Here is a 19,684-nt window from a genome sequence, read left to right as displayed (position 1 = left end):
TATGATCGTGGTTCTGTACAAATCTGAGCTTATATTCACCTCTTGCATCTACCTCTTGGCATGAGCAGAGCCTGGGCCTAATCTACTTTAAACGCAAGAGGTTAGCCAAAGAACAGCCTACAGTATTCCTGCCTAGGAGTCAGTACAGGTAGTTGAGTGTCTGAAAGAAGCAATGCATTCCTGACATGAGAAGGGGTGAGAGAGAGAACAGCCTACAGAGCAAACTGGCAGTCACAACATTTAACAACTTCTCCTTTGGCGAAACTGACCTCCTGCAAAGTGGCAGTGAGATAACTTTAATTTTCTTATATGAAGGAAGTTGTCATGTCTCACTACATAACTCCCTTGTAATCAAAGTGAGGGTCATTCTTTTGTTTCCACCTTAGGCCCAGTCTCAGTTTATGTCAGACTTTGCTCAGACTCTATTCCTACCAGAAGGTCCCTGATGAGGAGGAAAGTGTGATCTCTTGGCTTCTGACTGGCCTTTTGAGACCTGAGGCCACTTTTAGTTTTCAACATGTTCCTTCTGACAATGGGAAAGCTCATTCTCTGAATTGTGCCCTAGTATCGAATCTCTTCAGAGAAATCAAGGAATGACAGATTCTTCCTGAGTGAGTGAGTTTCTCCATTTCCAAAGAGGTCAATTAATATCTGATTCTGAGACCCAGGTGTAAGTCCTTTACCAGATCCTCCAAGCTGGAGTGGATGTTAGCTCAGACTCCAAGCCATGCTCATATTTCTCCAGCTCTTTCTCATGAAGCAAACTGTTACAGGAGTTTAGTTCAGAAACAATGAGAAATGAGAGAAGCAGAAGAACCATTGGCAGGGTGAGGAATTTAGAGATTTTGGCTGAAAAAAAGGGCTCAGAAAATCTAGAATCAGGGGGCTGGGAAGGTTGCTCAGTGGTAGAGCGCTTGCCTTGCATGCCTGAGGCCCTGGGTTCGATTCCTCAGCACCACATAAGCAAAAAGAAAAAAGCTGGAAGTGGCTCTGTGGCTCAAGTGGTACAGCGCTAGCTTTGAGCTGAAGAGCTGAGGGACAGTGCCCAGGCCAGAGTTCAGGCCCCAGGACCGGACACACACCCCCCCCCAAAAAAAAGAATATCTAGGATAACTCACATCATTAGGGAATCACCTCATAAGATTAGGGAATAAATGTAATAAATTACTACCTAAATTACTAACTCCACTTACTCTCTATTTCTCTGTTACTTTCCTTTGCTGCATTCAATCAATGACACATGAATGTGTTAGCATCTTCTAATCCATTTGTAATAAAGTAAAACAAATTATGGGGAAACATATATCTATGGTACATTTTCTTCAGGGGCATATTTATTTGATGCTATTAAGTATTATTTTAATAGTTTCATTGTTAATACTTGAGAAAAATATTTTACTATTAGCAGTAATTAGTTGCACATTTTTTTGGTATTTTTCCATGTCTGTGTATTTTTTTAGCTTCTAACATCGTCTTTTCCCCCAATTGTTGCCTTCTTAAAATTGCTTCAAATTATAAACTATATATGATGGTCCTCTATGTGTTCATTGATATATTTAAATTTTGATCTAATATCTACATATTATAGGAAATCTTCAACCTATTGTAATTGGTCTGAAAATCAATATGGATGTTCGTCATTAAAGCAAAAACAAAATGCCACAAAACTTAGTGAAAGTAGGATGATTAGGTATATATTCAAAATATTTAGCAATGATACAGTACAAACATTCACTTCTCATATACCAGAACATGTTTATAGCTATGAATAGCACATTTTCTTCATTCCCTTTTTCTGGTGCATCTAGGTTGATTACACAGCTTGGTTGCTATAGAATATTGCTGCCATGAACATGTATGTTCATGTTGATTTATATTCCTTCAATATGTATCCAATTGCAATAAAGGTCATCAAAATATCTGTCTTTTGGTATTGTGTAAACTTCCATTAAGATATCCCTATGGGTTGCACTAATTTACAATGCCACAAAACCAAATATAGTTCCTGATTTATTTACCTCTCAAGCAGTTTATTTATTTGAGTGGTGGTAGTTATTCTGATGTGTAAGATAGGATCTCAATGCCTTTCCTCTTTATTTTCCTTCTTATTTGCTATGTGGATATGAATCTCAAAAATTTCATTTATTTATTAAACACTTAAATTTGTACTTCATTCCTGATTAGTGTCTTTCTTTTTCTTTGGTAATTGATCAATTTTTAAGATTTATAACATTTGATTTTTTCCCATTACAAATACTCATTTCAGTTAGTAAAAAGATTTTTTTTTCATTATAGTGGTGCACAATTAACTAAAAACAACAGATTGTACATTTATATCACTGGATGTTTTTGTTTGTATTTACAGCCATGAAATTGTTTCAATAAAGATGCTGAACTACTTTCATTGATATACTGAAAGTATAGTATCTCATATTGGCCTAAACTAATCTCAGAATTAACAGTCAGAGCCTGGGCCACCACAGTGGGCTAAGTAAAACCACTAACACAGCATAAACTGCATTTAAAGAGAGCAAAGGGCTTCATAAAAGATGGAAGAAAGGCATCTCCTTCATGAAGCAAATGTTGAAGTTCACAAGCAGACCTTAGGAAACTGAATATCAAGAAGATCAAAGGATAAAAGTATTTAGAAGGACAACTTTAGAACTCAAAATTGGGGAGGTGGGACAAACACTAGATACCAAAACTCAATGCTGAAGGGAAGGAGAATTTTACCCCAAACCTCAGCTGTGTCTGACTCTCTCACACAACACACACAGACACACACACAGACACACACACAGACACACACACAGACACACACACAGACACACACACACACACACACACACACACACACACACACACACATACACACACACTGAGTGAGAGATCTTTGCCAAAGCACAGGCATTCTGGACTTAGACACCGAATACTCCGAAACTATCCATTGTGAAGGCCTTTACTTAAAGTACCCATTGTAAGTAGACATTTACTGAAAGTTAGAACTCAGGTTCCTGGAAAAACCGTGAAATGTCACAATAAAGTTCTGCCCATATCTCCCCTAGCAATAGCCATCAGTGGATGACAGGAAGTACCTAAAGCTACAGATTATTTTTAATTTTTTAACTTTTTTTACTTTTTATTGTGAAAATACTGTAAAATGGATCTACAGATACATGGGCAAGATAACGAGTACATTTCTTATCAAGCATTGTAGCCTCCTCCTTTGTTTCCCCCTCCCATCCCTTCCCATTGTCCCCCTGCTCCCCCTTCGAATCCTCCTCCCCCCTTCCCCTCACCAAAGTTGTAGAGTTCGTTTTTCTCCATAAGAATTTGTACATCTCATTGTTGCAATGGGTCCACCTTTATCCCTATTTAAATGATTTTTCCCCTTCTCCTCCACAAATAATTGCTTATTGCTTAGCCTGCACTCGCTAGCCAATAAAATTGTTATAAGATTACCCAGTTAACAAAAGGGTCGGGGATCTCAAATCTGACCCACTGCAATGGTGACAGTTGTGAGTCCAGGCTCGACCTTGGAATAAATGACCCTAATGTGGTCACGTGACAACTGGCTCCAAGGTGGTCTTTGGGGATCTTTATCTAAGCACAAGGCTAGTGTACACAGAGAACCCCAGGGGCAGCTGTATCTGGAACAATGAAGCTTTTTTCCTCTTCTTTTCAGATAATCAATCATGATGTTGCAGTTGGCTCCACAGCTGCTCCACACCTGAGCAGGAGGAAGGAAAGGATGCCTTAGAGTGCAGGACGGCCTTGTGCACCCCTGGATTTATGTGTAAGAATGCAGTTTGTGGTCCTCTAGGCAGGGGCGGCCAAGCTGAAATGGTGGTAAACTTTGCCTGGAGGATGGCACCCTGTGAGCCCTGCATGCATGGTGAAGCAGCCTGGAAAGTCCTGTGAACATCTCCGGGATGGCCTCTCAGTGGATTGGAGAAATTGACTCCTGTAGTTGCACATGGCAGGAGGCAAGAGGAGAGCAGGAATCCAGAAGATTTGAGAGGTACAGAAGCAAATGCACCTGTCCATTGAGACTCCTCGGCCATTCTAAGGAGGTTCACAACCCACACGTGGCGGCCACTGCACAGGTCCCCAGAGGCCCTATTGTTTGGGGAGCAGTTCCTGGTCCTAATCCAGAGCTAGAACTTCCCAAGTGGCCCTGAGCTTGGCTGGGCTGGAGCGGAGCCTACCAGCCATGTTTTCTCTGCCCTGCTGAGTATAGCCTCCTAGCAGCTGCCCAGGTTACAGCACCCACAACAGGCCACCTCCTTGGGGCAGACTGAAGCTGTGCTGACAATTCCTGCCTGGTGCCTGCTTCTAGGCAAGAGCCAGGCTTAGCCCACAGCAGAGCTGGCCCTCACTTCCAAGGGCATCGAGAGAGGCATGACAACCATAGGCCCAGCCTTGCTGCCCTCACTGCCCCTAGAGGTTACCTATAAGTCCCTGCCTTTGTTCTTGAAATTCTTCAGCCATTGGTTGTCTCATTTTTCATTATCTGTTTGAGTGGGACTCGAGACTTCTTCCTCTCCTCACCAAGCTAACATGCCCTAGCAAAGCCACCCCAACTACCAATCTACCATATATTATGTGATTTTTTTGTTTCTCTTCTATTTTCTTCCTCCATGTTATAACCCGTTTCCAATGTATTTGAGGTCGGTGAGCTCCAATTTGCATATACAAATTTCTAATGTGGGGAGGGGAAGGGAAATAAAATGCTGAAAGAAGTACACAGTATGACCCATTGTTACAATGAGATGAACAAGACACTATGTTGAAAATGAAGTTTACTAGTTGGGGATGAAAGGGGAGAGTTGGGGAGGTGGGGAGAAAAGGGATGGCAGGGAAAAACAAAAGAGGAGGTAACAATGTTCGTTAGATAATGTACTCACTAACTTACTTCTGTAACTCTAATCCCTCTGTCTACCATTTTCACAATTAAAAAAAAAACATGAATTATCCTGGAGTACATTAAGTTCAAATTTCCTAAATGCTCTGTAAATTAAGACCAATTTTAAGTGGGAAGTAGGTTCTCAGAAACATTTTTTTGTCAGTGTTTGTGTTGTGAATTATTACCCAAGTGTACATAAATTAACAGAAGGAGAAATAATAGGAATAGGAGAAAGAGAAGTTCTGTGTTTAAGTATAATGGTTCAATAAACTATAGAAGACTCTGCAAATAAGACAACTTTGAAACAATAAAGCCAAGGCAAGTATTTAGACCTATGGGAGTGACATAGAGAAAGCATTACTCCTAAATGGAACATGAAGGATGAGGCCACTGTCTTTCTTCTACTAGCTCTAAGTCATGTAGCTAATCATGCAAATTTGTAAAAACTAGAATGGAAGAATAATTCTGGTTCCAAGCAAGTCATATATAAGACCATGGACTTAACTGGGGAAAAAAAAAGGCCATGTTGAGAGAGCAGAAATTATTCTAGCAATGAACTGGTGGCTAAGATCATATTTCTTTTTCTTTCTTTTTCTTTTCTTTTTCTTTTGATGGTAGTGGGGCTTGAACTCGATGCCTGGGCACTGTCCCTCTACTCTTCAGCTCAAAGCTTGTGCTGTACCTCTTGAGCCACAGCACCACTTCCAGTTTTCTGGTGGTTAATTAGAGATAAGTGCCTCAGAAACTTTCCTACTCATGCTGGATTTGAACTGCAATCCTCAGATCTCAGTCTCCTGATTAGCTAGGATTACAGGTGTGAGACACTGGCAACCTGCTTAGGATCACATGTAATTCACTTGCAATATATTATCTCCTTTTATTGTATACATTTTAGTGCTTTGGAAGTGAATTGTACCTTCATAGGTTTTCAAAGCTAGTATGAAGGCTGAAGCTACACCATTTTACAAGATTGTTCTGACTGACCTGTATTACTTGAATTTACATAGGAGTTTATTGAGCAGGTGGACCAATATTCTACAGAGATATCTAGATGTTTGATAGTCACTCATATTTTGTACCTTCAAAAAACACAAGACCCCAGATATTATATATAGAAAAATGTCTTCAGAGACTACTTGAAACAACTAAAATTAACTCAGGAATTAGTTAAGATTTAGATAACAGTGTAGCATAACAAAGCTGAATGATAACTTGAGCTGTACAACAGAGGAAAGTGAGAGAAGAAAGAATGATGGACCACATAGGAGCTATATGTGATTGCTATTGTGTTTCAAAAACCAGAAAGACTTCAGAAAAGAGAAGGAGAAAAATAAAGTGTCCTGAGAGAAGTTTCTTTTTAATCCATCTAATAGCTTGTACTAAAATCAGTGGAAATGGGAAAAATTAAAATAGAAATTAAAGCGTTGTATATACATGTTTTAATAGGAATATGATAATTTTCAAAGAAATAAGAGAGAGAATAGTTAAACTCTAAAGGGAAAAGGAATGAAGAGAGAAAGAAGCAAAGTAAAACTTTATCACTAACAAACACAAGAGTTTGGAAGTGGAAATATTCTAAATTACAATAAAAATTGCTAGCGTGGATAGAATATGGATCACATGTTATCATATATAATTTTGAAAAAGCATACTAGGAATGAAAGTCATGGTTTAAAACACTATGTGGATTATAACTAGACAGTATAGCTCAGTAGTAAACCATTGGCTTTGCATATGTGAAGCAATGGTGTGAACTCCCAAGCATTATAAAGTACACACAAAGCACACACACACACACAAAAACCACATAAACACACACACACACACACCACATACACACATTTGCAATATTGATATTATCATATTAAACGGGGGAAATTATCACAAACTGTAAAAGTATGTTAATATATGGAATAATAATATTGCTCATAGTATTTATAAGTTTAGTAGAAAGTAAATAGTCAAAATATACTTGGATTTTAATAGATTAAGTAAATTGAAAATTAATAGAAGACATGAGAACTTTTGCAAATAAGTTTGTTTTTTTTTTTTTGTTTTTTGTTTTTTTTTGCTTATGTGGTGCTGGGAAATCGAACCCAGGGCCTCATGCATGCAAGGCAAGTGCTCTACCACTGAGCCACCTTCGCAGCCCATAAGTTTTAAATAATAAACATTTTGAAACATGTGTCCTTTTATTTTAACAAATGTTTGATATTACTGGTGTTTTAACTCAAGATTTAGAATATGATAGCGAGGTGTTGTATATAACGCTAGGGATGGCTATATCCATAATCATTTCACTCCGAATAGTTTTATACTAAGGTCTCATAGTTTCCCAGTCTCTCCCGAATTACAAACTCTATTTACACTTCCCACCATAGCTAGAAAATGGATGTCACAAATCACCATGCCGAGCTCAAAGTTTTTTTTTTTTTTAATTCAAGTAAAAGTACTTCCAAAAAGTGACCAAGTAATGAAGCCTTTCTTAGTAAAGTATGTGCTTCTTGAAAATACTGTAAGTATTTGTTACCTGGACAAATATTTTTATACTATAAGAAAATAAATGTATTTAGATTCACTAACCATATAAAATTAAGAAATAAATTTTTAAATAGCCACATGTTAAATATTATAAAAGCAAAATATATGTGTCTGAATAATTTACATGTGTAAAAATCATGCAAAATTAAATTAACTGATCCTAAACTTTGAAAAAAGAATTACTCTAAAGAAACAAAAGGAAACATTTAAGCTCAAAATTTGAAATTTAGAAAATAAAATGAAGTAGGGGCTGGGAAGGTAGCTCAGTTGTAGATCACTTGCCTTGCAAGCATGAGGCCCTGGGTTCGATTCCTCAGCACCACAAAAGCAAAAAGAAAAAAGCTGGAAGTGGCGCTGTGGCTCAAGTGGTTCAAGCGCTAGCCTTGAGCTGAAGAGCTGAGGGACAGGGCTCAGGCCGAGACTTCAGGCCCCACAACCGGACCCCCCCCCAAAAAAAAAAGAAAAGAAAATGAAGTATACTCTTTAGTTGACTTAATTAAGTGTAAACGCTCTGTAAATCAATTTTATAATAAAAAATGCTTGAACAAAAAAAGCAAAAGTACCCATTGATCAATGGCAACAGCAAAAGCATCAATAGTTCTGGTTTTGAGTGTACAAAAATATCGTTGGAATATATAACAATGTTCCTTCCTGAAGAAATGTACTCATTACCTCAATTATGTAACTGTAACCCCTGTGTACATTACCATTACAATAAAATTAATTTGAAATTAAAAATAAACCAAATAATATACCAATTAAGAATTCTTAGAAGCCATTGGTTAAAAACATTGTAAAAAACTCCCCTAAATATCCAAGCAATATACTTTGATGATATTATTTAAATGCTTCAACTTCAGCAGAAAAGCAAAAAGTTTAAAAACTGTTACACAGTAAAGTAATAAATCAGAATATATTACTATTAATAATAATCATATGATGAATTTATAATGGTAGTCAAATATGTAAGAAATGAGGCAATTTGCCATTCATTTGCACTTAATAAGCGAGAAAGAATTTTCTAGGTCTTTTTAAATTATCATAAGTTTAATGAAGAAATTATTCTGTCATATCATATGATAATCAAACAAAGCTGATATTAGAACAAAGAACAGATTTATTAAGTTTTCAGATGTTAATGTATATACTTATTTTGGTTGTGGAAAATGTGGGGATTTCAACTTGGGGTATATTGTTCTTGCAGGCCGGCATCATATCTGTGGTTAATTTTAGGATAGTGGTACCCTTTCCACAAGAACATGCACCTGATCTGTCCTTTTAGGCTTCCCATCATCAATGACATCAGAGATGCACACCAACTTTTTTAGCTTGCTACCTTGCCTGGCCTGGATCCTCAGTCCTTACAATCTTAGTTTCTAGATAGTGCAGGATGGTGGAAATGATCCAATTCACCCAGCTATAGATTGAGAAATAAGTCCACTAAATTTTGGCCTGGGTTCTGTCCTCAAGGCTCCTAAGTAGTTAAGAGTACACATGTGATACCCTGGTGCCAAGCAGTAAGAATATTTTTAAAGCAAGTGGACATATATATGACTTAGGCTTGTGAATACCTCACGAAAAGAATAAAAGAGTAGTGAAGCACAGAGGATAGGTAGAATTTTAACTAGCTACTCAGAGGCTGAATAAGCTTAGCTAGCTACTCAGGAGTCTGAGATCTGAAGACCACTGTTCCATCATGAAAATACAAGCGATTATCTCAAAAAAAAAAAAAACAGCAGAATTGTAGCAGTGGCTGAAGTAGTAGACCACTATCCTTGGGCACAGAAGCTGAGGAATAGTTCCCAGGGACTATCAAGCCTCAAGAATGATGAATGCATGCATGAGCATATGCACATGTTCGTGTGCGTACTCGTACATGCATGCACACATATACAAACACAAATTAATATTTCAATGTGAAGTTATTTTTTTTTTACCTTGCTGTACTTTATTTCCCTGTATTAGTTCACAAATTAACAAAATCAGCTAAGGACCTATTTACATAAAATTCATCATGTTTCTCTAAAATCTACTCTCTTTTTGGAAGCCTGCTTTTATTTGTCCCAAAAGTAAATTATTCAGGAAGTCAATTCATCAATCTCATGTCTATAGTATTAGATGATTGTTTAGGTTCCTCCTAGCAATATGATTTTTTGAAATCCTGCATCAAGCAATATATTTCTTTCACTAGAAGAGAAACCTCTCTGTCAAACAATTAATAATAGCTTATTCTCCTCCTGGGATTCATCTGTAGTTTTATTTTCTTCATATATTTCATGATCTCTCTGTGTATGCCAAAGTCTGCGCTTAGCATGTGTATACCATTCATAGATACTGAAATTGCTTTTGAATAAATAATGTTCACACTGACTATCTTGAAAAAGAAGAATTGGTTTCTTAGCACTTTAGGTAAGAACTTGAGGGAAAGAAACAAAAGGAAAAGTGAGGAACAACTCAACACATAGATTCAAATGAAACAAAACAACCCAAGAAAACAAAAATTAATTCAGTACTCAAGAACCTGCAGGAAATGAAAGATTTTAAAAAAATCAGCTATGACAAGCTTATGAAATTCATGACTACATGGGAGTGCACTATTTGGAAGATAGTGGCTAAAGCCCAGACTGAACAGAAAGTTCTGTACACAATGCCATGCACCTGTTATTCTAAATTCCAGGAAGAATAACATCAAGTGCACTGAGACCAAGTTCATACACAAGTAAGAAGCCAGTTTCTAGATGAAAAATAATCAGGATAACTTAGGGCTGGGGGCATGACAAAGTGGTAAGAACATCCATTTAAGGGGCACAAAACACTCAATCAAACTATAGTATTAGGGGTAAAAAAGTTATGATTTAAATAATTAGAACAATTGTAATACTTGAGTATTTGAGTGGAGAAAAATCCATTAGGGAGATAGAATGAACCCACGTTCCAATGCTACTTTAGTGATAATGTTTAGTGGTACTTGAGACAAAACAGAGTTACCTTGGAATGAGCATGGATGTACATTTGGGTGATGGAAATACTCTACTTATAGAGGTGTAAATTAGATTTTTTGGATAGATTGTAGTTCTTGAACTAAGAGCCTGGGTGATATCCTTGAGCTTTTTCTCTCAAGGTTACCACTCTAATACTTTGAGCCACAGTTCCAATTCTGATTTTCTGTTGATTGTTTGGAGATAAGAGGCTCATGGACTTTCCTGCCCACGATGGCTTCAAACCATGATCGTCAGATCTTATCCTCCTGTGTAACCAGGATTCCAGGCATGAGCTGTCGACGTTTTTAATAATTCAGTAAATTGTATAGTTACAGAAGTTAAAAATTATCATTGTAACCTGTGTAATATATGTGTATGTATAGATCAATGCATACAGTTAGAAATATATTGACATATTTTGCATCTACAGTAGATTTATGAAATCATCCTTCATTATAAAATAAAATGGAAACAAATTTTATAAGGAGTAAAACAAAGGGAATTGTTACACGTTACTACTTGTTGAATGGAAGATGAATTGTGAGAATCAGTTTGGGAAAACCATCTCTACTTTAATAAAATGGATAATTGCTATTAATTTCAATCAACTTTGGTGGGGGTAGTATTGAATGAGGGGGCTGGCGGAGGCTGGGAACGGATCTGAAGGGTAAACAAAGGAGGAGGCTGCAATTCTTGATAAGAAATGTACTCATTATCTTGCCCATGTAATTGTAACTCCTCTGTACATTATGTTCACAAAAAATAAAATAAAATAAAAAAGAAATAAAAAAGAAAAATGTGTAGGGAAAAGTTTTATAAAGATCCATTACACTTAAATCATGATTTATTGAATGGAAATTCCCTTGTAAAACTAGTTAAGATAATAAAAAATAATTAAAAACAATGAAGACATCTGATCTTAAACTGTGTTCTCTTAAACCATGAGTCAATATAATATTTTCCTCCTCAGAAATTTTCTTTGCAGGTATTTTCCTCATAGTGACAGAAAAATGATCAATGCAATGAATATCAATACATCACATTGCACATCAGAAAGAGACACAATAAAAATCACAGTAAAAATGTTAGAATTCACCACATGATAAAATAACAGGCAGAATGTGCCAAATGCTAATTGATTATTTTTCCAAGTACTTTACCTATGGTATCTAATTTAATCCTCAGAATAATTCCATAAAGTGGAACTACTTACATGTTTAATTCTCAGATGATGATATTGAAGTCTTCAGAGTTGTAATTACTAGTACAACATTGCACACATGGTAAGTGTTAGCCTGAGGTCCATCCCCGACTGTATCAATTAACCTCATTCTATTTTATGACTAATATTCTAGGAAAAATTCCCAGAATTATTGTGTACACTCATAATATTTCAGTTTATCTTTGTTAGAAAATAGGGAACAGTAATATGAAAACTCGAAGTTCAGAATCAATGCATACCTCCCTGGTGAAAGGAACTGCTAAAGTATAACATTCTTGATTTCTAGGTCAAAATAGCAGAAATCATATTCTATCCCTTCACTCAACACTGCACTGCCTGGGGACCCTAACTCTGTTTAACACTGTCTTACTGAAAGAATGACCTCCCCAATTCCTGATGGAAACAGACTGCAGGTCTTATGGACCAATCATTTCCACATTGTAGCTCAACTAAGTTGTTTACCATTAGAAGTATTTTGATTGCTTTTTATACCCTACATTTTGAGACAAAGGTACTACTTTAAAATGCTGTTAAAGCAACACTGATATAAAAATCACCTTTGACCCCAGATAAATAATTTACCTTTCATGTACCCAAAAATGCAGTCTGACCTATTATTAATATTAGGAATGAGAGGATAAAAAATCATAGAAAACAAGGCCTAAGCATGAATTAAAGCCTCTCCAACTTGTGAATACAATTGGTTTAAAAAGACATTAAGGGCTGGGAAGGTGGCTCAGTGGTAGAGCGCTTGCCTTGCATGCATGAAGCCCTGGGTTCGATTCCTCAGCACCACATAAGCAAAAAGAAAAAAACCGCAAGTGGTGCTGTGGCTCAAGTGGAAGACCGCTAGCCTTGAACTGAAGAGCTGAGGGAGAGCGCCCAGGCCCAGAGTTCAGGCCCCACTACCAGACTCCCCGACCCCTGAAAAAAAGATATCAATACTACTATATTTGTTCAAAATTTCTTATGATACTGAAGATTCAATTGAAAACTGTTAACACTTGAAAATAACTCATTTTCTTGGGAGTAGGAAACAAAACACAAGATTAATCGTAATAATTTTCAAAGACATTTATTTATACTACAAATTCACTCTTATAACTACAAACATTCTAAAAATAACTGAAGCATAGTGTCACGAAGGCCATAATTTAACTTCACCATATACATTCAAAGGACTTTGCTAATAGAAAATAAATGTATACTAATAATTAGCTCACCCTATTGACTTCCATTCTTTTATTCTATATCTTTTATTTTCATAGAAACTGGCTTTTCATAAAATGATGCATAAAAAGGCTATATACCCACTTATATTTTCAGATTTTAACAATGTTTATTTCAGAAATGTCTTTAGCTGTATAGTCAATGAACTGAAATAACACTAAAATATTCAAAGGGTTTTCAGAAATTGCAAGACTCGCTCTGGGATGCTATTTACATTGGAAAGGATATTCAAAAAGCCTTATTTGTTAAAGTTGTGATATTTACTCCCACAAAAGTACTATTAATGAAGAAACCTTCGTATGTATAATACAACTTCAAATGCATCCACAATCTGGAGGTGACACATGCTTTTTGTTTGTTTTTGCAATGTATATCTAACAAACATATCCACAATACTGATTTTCAGTCAATATGATGGGATATTCAAACCTAAAAAATACGGGGTTTATTATTTTAGTGTGAATAGATACAATCTTACCAAGAAAGTTATTTTCAACAGAAATCCGGAAAGAGTTTATCCACCTTGAGTTTCACAGGAATAACCGGACAGTAATACCTATTTGGTCAAGTTGGTCAAAATTACTCTGTGAGTATATCTTAAAAGTATATCCAATTTAAGAGGTCAAATACATATTTTGTACTGACAGTCATCTTACAGCAATAACTTACTACCTAATTATATGTGTATCTTCTTTCCTAGCATATACTAAGAGCTGAAAGTGATCTCTTTTATCTAACTTAATGCTGTAAATGCTTTGATTATGATGATGTTATTATTTGACAAATAAAATGTACAGAAGGGTGGTTCCACTGAAATGACAGGACGGAACACTGATAAATAACAATATTGCAACATAGCTCTTTTCAGCCTCACTCTGTCCACATTGGAAAGCAACATTGCAACCGCACACACACACACACACACACACACACACACACACACACATGTGCGCACATGTACACACACATATACATGAATGCCAAATTCAGGTTTATTGTACATAAAAGTTCAATTAAAATATTAGTGATTAGGAAAAATGATAATTTGACTTATTACAAAATAATACATAATCTAATCACCACGGTTGTTACATTTTAACTGTCTCTCCACATGTGACCACTTAATTTATTTTTAGTTCATTCATTTATTCATCCTTCATTAGTTTGGTGCCAATACTGGAGCTTGAACTCAAGGCTTGGCTCTGTCCCAGAATTTGTTATGTTTTTGTTTTAGTTTTCTCAATGCTAGCATTTTACTGCTTATACTACAGCTCCATTTCTAGCTTTTGCTGGTTACTTTCAAACCAGAATCTAATGGACTTTTTTGTCTGGTTTCAAAGCACAGTCATCAGATTTCGTCTTTCTGATTAGGTAGGATTAAAGACCTGAGCCACCCGTGTGGCTCTTAATTTTTCCTGTACATATGTAATGCACATACTTAGATAGTAATTTAAAAATGAGAGCATAGAAGCAAGATGTACAGTGATGATATTGTCCTGTCAGAAATTCAAGTTAGTAATGTAAATTTCTTCTTAAGACCATACACAAAAAATACTTAAGAAGAAATCTGATGTTGTGTGTGTATATGTGCGTGTGTGTGTGTGTGTGTGTGTGTGTGTGTGTGTGCTGTTGCAATATGTTCCACATATAAGCACTGTGCAGCGTTGTCCAGCCATTCACAGTTATTGCATGAATATCTGCCTTGAGATACCAACTCATGGGCAATGTCTAGGTGTCCACTCTAGGCTTCGCGATGAAGAGGGGTATACTCATCCTCATCCCTACTATTCATATAAGTGGCTTTTTTGGAAAGTACTCTCCACACTGTAGTAAGCTGCAAGACAAACACTCTACCACTGAGCCACCTTCCCAGCCCAAGGATTAAGATTCTTGCCTGTAATTTGGTCAAAGCTATGTCTCTTTATGTAGGCGACTAAAAATGTATTTACTAATTTCAAGTAAATACATAAATTCTATTTCCATCTCTTTTAAAAAATAAAAAAATTGGTTCCGGGAAGATGGCGGAGGAGAAGCTGGAATCTGAACAAGCTCTCGCATAGAAAGCAGTTTTAGAGTTCCAGTGAACAGTCCTAAGCCAGAGAATCACACCAAGTGTGCCATCACAGGACAGAGAGTTAGACAACAGAGGGGAAGCCAAGTAAACGCATCAGCTGCCGCTGCGGCGGCAGGGTAGCGGCGGCGACCACCGCCGCGGGGTCATACCTGAGACACACAGAGTCGGGGACGAAGGAGCCAGACGCAGCGGACGAGCGGAATCTACTCAACACAAACAAGAACCTACAAGGAGCGGACGTCTTCATCCTGCTGTTTGCAGACCAGAGACGACCCAGGATCCAAGACTCGGCGTGAGTAAAAGCCCGACGTCCTCACTCCTCAGGGAGCAGAGGAGGGAAGGCCAGGCATCCCCCCTAGCACCGGAGATCTCCATCTTGGATACCGACAAAGCTCGGAGGAGCTGCTAGCTCCAGCTCAGGCCTTGGAATAAAACGAGTCATTTAGCAGGTCACAAGAACTTAACGGCGAAGTGACCTGCCAGACTCAGCTCCATCCAGGGAAAAGTCACCCAGCTCAGGCGCCAGCCATTGGAGTGCCTTGCCTCACTGGGTAACCAGAGCCAGAGGCTACCCCTCCCTCTAGCAGCCACCACAATCAATTGAAAAACAGAAACCCTGAGAATGGCTCCAGGCTGGGCGCTGTGAGCTTTATCACAAAATAGCCCCAGGGAAAAGCTACTGTTTGTTGAAAGGCCTCAACTCTACCCAGAACCTAGCCTCACCACCACATCCCCCTCTTTTGTGATTCTCAAAGCAGATCACCCTCCCAGAAAACTAACCTGGGAGGGGGATCTCAAAATCTTGGGTAAAGCAGAGCATTTTTCTGCCTCTTCCAACCAACCGACTTAAGAAACCAATCAAGCCACAGGACCTCAAGCTGACCAGAGACTCCAACAAGAGACTGGTTACAGACAAAAGGGAGATACAGGATTCTTCCCACTCCTCCCCCCCCCCAAAAAAAAATCAAAAGACTTTTTTTTTTCTTCTTCTTCTTCTTTTCTTTTTTTTTGCTTGGTTTTTGTTTTTTGTTACCATATATATATATTTTTTTCCCTTCTAAAACTTTTATTAATCTTTAATTTTTGCCTCTTCTGAAAAAATAATCGTTTTCCAGTAACTTTTTTTTTTCATCTTATAATTTTTATTTTAGGAATACGTGAATGAGCGTTTTCCTTTCTTTTCTTGTCTTCTTTCTCTTTTTCTTTCTTTCTTAATTATCTTTTTGTTTTTTATCTAGCTCTACTGAACTTCTGATCTTTTCTTCTCCCTTTCCCATCCTTAAAGTTTTTCACATCTCCTATATGTCCCTCCCCTTCTCTGAATATATTCACATTTCTCTCTAAATAGACGGTCTTTTAACCTCTATAATAACATTAATTTTTACGTTTCTATTTTTTTTCTGGTCTCTATTCCCCTTTCCGTCTCTTCTTTTTCTCTCTCTCTCTACTTGCATCCTACCCAACCCATTTCCTGCATTGTGATTAGGACATAGTTAACTCTCCCTGTGCCTCCCCACACCAATCTATTCCTATTTTTTACCCACATCTCTCCCTAATCCTAATAATTTCTGGTTTTCCAAATTCTTTTCTGCGGTTTGAAGTCCTTTAACATATAGTTGTTTGATGTTGAATAGATGTATCTGTTGAACTAGATTGTATCTGTAGACTATTGACTGTACAAATGCAAACTTTGGTTGATGGTTGCCTTAAGATAGTGTTCTAGCACAAAACTGGTGCAATCTTCATCTCAAATGGGCCAAGTAAGCCGGAAAACACAAGAAAAATGGCAAATTCGGGTATCTCAATTCCCAATCTTGATAATCAGGGATTAGAACAGATAAAGAATAATCCAGAGGAGAGTTCCCAAATAGCTCTACAAACACTAATAGCAAACATGATAAATGAGAAGTTTGACAATGTACAAAGGACTCTGTATGAGCGTGATAGGGAGAGAGAGGAGGTATGCCAGAAGTTTATACAGGAATATCACAAGTGTGAGGAAGCTACTCAAAAACTGATACAGAATTTGTGTGAACAACTTGAGAATACTCAAAGAGAAAGGGAGGAATGGCGTGAGCAGGCAGAGAACACTCAAAGAGAACTGCAGGAATCCCACGAACGGGAAGAAAGAGAACTGCAGGAATCCCACAGACGGGAGGAAGCTAATCAAAGAGTAATTCAGGAATTGAGAGACCAGGTAGAGAATACACAAAGATTACTAAAGGCATTCATGGAATCCATTAACAAAGAGCTGAAGGAAGTCAGGGAGACCACAAAAGGAATGCTGAATGGAACCCAACAGAAGGAATGGGAGTCCAAAGAAACCATAACCAATCAACTAAGTGATTTGAGAACAAACAATGAACACCAAATTAAGGAAGTAAAGAAATTCATACAAGACCTAAAACAGAGCTTCAACAAAGAACTTGAAGTCATCAAAGCTGACCAATTAGAAGGAAAAGAGATAAAAAAAAAAAGTAGAGAGTCTTGACAGCAGGTTAGACCATGCAGAAGATCAAATCTCAGGGATTGAAGACAGCCTAGATATTATAGAGAAATAATATACAACCATCCAAGACAAGTCCAAGAAATATGATAGGTCTATTCAACACCTCGAAGACACCATCAGAAGGCCCAATCTAAGGATAATGGGTGTAGAGGAGCACCTAGAAACACAAGTTAATGGTCTAGGAAATTTATTTAACAGGATCCTAGCAGAGAACTTCCCAAACATACAAAAAGATAGGCCTATTCAGATACAAGAAGCTTTTAGAACCCCAAATAGACTAGACCAGAATAGGACATCCCACCGTCACATTATAATCCACACAGGATCAACCCAGACCAAGGAAAAGATCCTTAAAGCTGTCAAGGAGAAAAGGTTAATCACATATAAAGGAAAACCAATTAGAATTACCTCAGATTTCTCAGCAGAGACAATCAAAGCAAGAAGAGCCTGGAATGACGTATGCCATGCCCTAAAAACAAACAACTATCAACCAAGAATACTGTACCCAGCTAAACTCTCCTTCATAACTGAAGGCCAAATAAAAACCTTCCATAGCAAAGAAAAATTGAAACAATACATCTCCACCAAACCAGCCCTGCAAAAGATTCTTAAAGATGTCCTACACATAGAAAACCAACAAGACCGCAATAAAGGCCAAGAAACTGCACACAAACTGAGAATCCAAGAACCTTAGGAAGAACCCAGTTTTCACAGCCCCCAAGAAGGTGGATAACATGGCAGGAACCCCCAATTACCTCTCAGTCCTATCTCTTAACCTTAACGGACTGAACTCTCCAATTAAGCGACATAGACTGTCTAGTTGGATTAAAAAACAAGACCCTTCTATCTGCTGCCTGCAGGAGTCACATCTTGCCCGTAAAAACAAACACATTTTCAAGTTTAAAGGCTGGAACAAAATCTACCAACCAAACAGCCCTCATAAACAGGCGGGAGTTGCAATCCTAATATCAGATAAAATAGACTTCAAATTAAAATTCGTGAGTAGAGATAAAGAAGGTCGCTACATACTAATTAAAGGATCTCTCCTTCAGGAGGATATTACAATTCTAAATATCTATTCGCCAAACAATGGAGCACCCAAATTTATCAAAGAAACACTACTTTCCCTCAAATCCCATATAGATCCAAAGACATTAATTGTTGGGGATTTTAACACACCATTCTCCCCACTAGATAGATCAACTTGGCAAAAACTCAACAGAGAAACCGCAGATCTAAACAGCTGCATAGTTCAACTAGACTTAACAGACATTTACCGAACATTTCACCCAGCAGCATCAGAATACACGTTCTTCTCAGCAGCACATGGAACGTTTTCTAAAATAGACCACATTTTAGGCCACAAAGCAAACTTGTCTAAATTCAGAAACATTGAAGTTATACCTTGCATTCTCTCTGACCACAAGGGAATAAAATTAGAACTCAACACCAAAAGCCACCAAAGAAAGTCCGGTATCACATGGAGGATGAACAACACACTGCTGAATCATGAGTGGGTCACGGGAGAGATTAGAAATTCAAAGGTTCATGATATTCAACAAAAATGAACACACAAATAACCAGCTCCTCTGGGACACAACAAAGCCAGTACTCAGAGGCAAGTTTATAGCTCTGAGCTCCTACATCAACAAATTGGAGAGATCTGAAACTAACAATTTAATGACACATCTAAACCTCCTTGAAAAAGAGCAGCAAGATAAACCCCTATCCAGTAGACGGAAAGAAATAATCAAAATTAAATCAGAATTAAATGAATTAGAATCCAAAAAAACTATAGAAAGAATCAACAAAACAAAGAGTTGGTTCTTCGAAAAACTTAACAAAATTGACAGACCCTTAGCAAACCTTATCAGAAAAAGGAGAGAACACACACAAATTAATAAACTCAGAGATGAGAATGGAAACATCACTACGGAAACAACCAAGATTCAGAACATTATAAGAGAATAATTCTCAAAACTTTATGCTAATAAGTTTGAGAACTTGACAGAAATGGACCTTTTCCTAACAAATCTTGAGATGCCAAAACTAAACCAAGATGAGTTAAACCAGCTTAATAGGCCCATATCAAGCATTGAAATAGAAACAGCAATAAGAGACCTCCCAGCTAAGAAAAGTCCAGGACCAGATGGTTTTACAGCGGAATTTTATAAGGCCTTCAAAGCAGATCTCACACCAATACTCCTCCAACTCTTCAATG

This window comes from Dipodomys merriami, unplaced genomic scaffold (assembly GCF_024711535.1).
Source record: "Dipodomys merriami isolate MVZ:Mamm:240054 unplaced genomic scaffold, mDipMer1.0.p SCAF_736, whole genome shotgun sequence".
Classification (NCBI taxonomy): Eukaryota; Metazoa; Chordata; class Mammalia; order Rodentia; family Heteromyidae; genus Dipodomys; species Dipodomys merriami.
This window is presented reverse-complemented; position numbering follows the sequence as displayed.